Source organism: Pan troglodytes, chromosome 11 (genome assembly GCF_028858775.2).
Source record: "Pan troglodytes isolate AG18354 chromosome 11, NHGRI_mPanTro3-v2.0_pri, whole genome shotgun sequence".
In the NCBI taxonomy this organism is placed as follows: domain Eukaryota; kingdom Metazoa; phylum Chordata; class Mammalia; order Primates; family Hominidae; genus Pan; species Pan troglodytes.
The window spans coordinates 65,897,261-65,899,892 of NC_072409.2; the positions used below are offsets into that span (position 1 = coordinate 65,897,261).

The 2,632-nt window shown below is 44.4% G+C and overlaps 1 pseudogene; it reads right to left on the reverse strand.

Annotated features, from left to right (window-relative positions):
* Nucleotides 1–881: 881 nt before the first annotated feature.
* Nucleotides 882–2,003, reverse strand: LOC100614701 (cell division cycle-associated protein 7-like; annotated as a pseudogene).
* Between the last annotated feature and the right edge of the window lie 629 nt (nt 2,004–2,632).

Sequence of the window (2,632 nt, forward strand, 5' to 3'; positions counted from 1 at the left end):
GCAAAGAGCTATAGACTATTAATATCAAGTTTCCACACAAAATGGCCCAAGAATTTATTTGAAATACCTTACTTATGAACTGAAATAAACTTGGCAAACTACAATTATGTTAAAGTATTATACCAAAAATTCAAATCAGCCTACTCCTGAAGTTTCACCATTGCAATTTCCAGAGATGTCTTTTCTATCCTAATGTTACATATAACATTGCCCGTAAACCTTTGGATCATGATTGTGTAAGCTGGATGCACCATTTAACCTTAGGGCAGAAGAAATTAGCAGCAACTAAATCTCAACTGTGACAACTTGTATAACAAGCACAATACCTGGAATATTCTCATGAGAGGCATCTTAAGTAATATACTACACTCTGCGGCAATTACCTAATTTTTACACATGATCTTAAGACTTTTGTGCCTTGATTCTGTTAAAAATGTCAACTAGCATGAACACTAAATCATACCCATTGTTTTTGAGTAAACAAGTTCTCTGAAATTTAATAGATCTAGTTAATATTGCTACAGTATTTCTAAAAGCTTAGGTTTTATGAGTGGATTCCAGGGCTATTTCAACACCAATAGAATCAAATACACTTTCATAAAATTGTCATTTAAAAATAATTCAGAAACTAAGCAGTGGGAGAGCACCACTAGGGGCATGGTATGATGTGGGGGTTGGTGGGAAACAGAGAAGAAACTGCAGAGAGCAAAGTATAACTAGCAATATACTTTCTATGATATTCCAGAAACATGTGTGTCTAGTGAGATTAACTTGATTGGAGTTTCTTATACAATAGACTGATCACTGAGATTCTTAACTCAGGTTTCAATCAATGACAAAATCGAAAATGTTAACAAGAGATTTTAGAAATGGATGGCAGGCTGTGAATTTTGCAGATATTATGCTTGCATTTCAAATTCCTCTTTCAGACTTTTCAAGTAAGCGTGCACATTCCCAGGGCCAGGATATTTGGCGAAATACACCAGGATATCAGTTGCACACCGTCCGTCTTGCTGCCGGCAGAAACTGCAGTTGTAGATTTCTCAACAAGGTGGGCAATGCCACTAGAGCATCCCTGACCTCTTCAGCATAAGAGTTTGGAAGGCAGGAGCCGCAGACTTAGCCTTGAATGCCCTAGCAGTCTGGGTTTCTGCAGTTTGTTTTGGTAGCAATAGTTTTCTGACACCATTAATAACAAGTAGAGCCCAGGGAATCGTTATATATCTTCTTTGGAGAGTTGCTGCAGTTGGCCTCCAACCCTTCCTCTGTGATTTCTTGCCCTGGGTGAATTATATGCAGAAGGGTCATGGATGAGCTGGAGCGGTGAATTCTGGGCGTGTCATCTTCCTTCATGCAGCCATCCACTGTCTTGCTCCTTCTCACCAACGTGTCCTTATCCTCTTCTTCTTCCTCTTCTTACTCCTCCTCCATGAGTAGAGCGCCAAGGGACCAGGGGACTTGGTGAGAAGAGGAGCACTCTGTTCAGGGTTTCTCCTGGAAGCAACATCCGGGAATGTACGCCTTGGGGATGTCCTTGATTGTGAGTTGGAGCCTGGGAGGGAACGTCTTCTAAGGAACAAGCCAGGGAAGCTTTCTCTCTCTGACATGCGTTTTCCAGGCATTGCTTTGTTTTGCTTTATACTGAAAGCCTTTTTCTCCAAAAAAATTCATGCCACCTTTATCTTCTGAATCGGAACTGGAATTGGTTCCAGAATTCTCTGAGGGTTCGGGGAGGGGGCTCTGCTTTTTTGTTGGCTGCTCCCTTGGTATTTCGCGCTGGAAGCTTCATCACCACCCTGAGAGGTTGAGTGTCTGCACTGGGTGCGGGTCCTACAGCCTTCTCAGACTCACTGGGAAGCCTTATGTTTGCAAAATTATCGGCAGCGACGCCATCACAACTGTCATCAGAGCGTGACTAGGTTTCCATGGAAATCAATTTCACATATATGAATTTCTCTAAGTTCTTTAATCAGATCCTTTTGCAGCACGCCGCGAGTGTTCATACTGGCAGCGGGCGCCTAGGCCGGCTTGGAGCAGGGAGCCATTTTCTTTTTCTTTTTCTTTTTTTTGGGGGCGCGGGGGACGGAGTCTCGCTCTGTCGCCCAGGCTGGAGTGCAGTGGCCGATCTCGGCTCACTGCAAGCTCCGCTTCCCGGGTTCACGCCATTCTCCTGCCTCAGCCTCCCTAGTAGCTGGGACTACAGGCGCCCGCCACCACACCCAGCTAATTTTTGTATTTTTTAGTAGAGACGAGGTTTCACCATGTTAGCCAGGATGGTCTCGATCTCCTGACCTTGTGATCCGCCTGCTTCGGCCTCCCAAAGTGCTGGGATTACAGGCATGAGCCACCGCGCCCGGTCCAGAGTGCCATTTTCTTATGCTTGACATTTATTTCTCCAAAATAACTGATGAACCCAGTTATCTTCTCAGCATTGTGGGTTCGCCTTTAACTCTTTATTCTACTTCAGCCCCAGACTTGCTCAGTTACCAAGTCCACACCCCTCTTTGGATGCACTGGCTGGAATTCCTTACCTAGATTCAACCACCACCCTCTGCCCTCTGATTTAGGCCAGAAGTCATCGAACTAATCTCCGTGAGCCAGATCCCCACACCCTTAATATCTGGTTTCATAA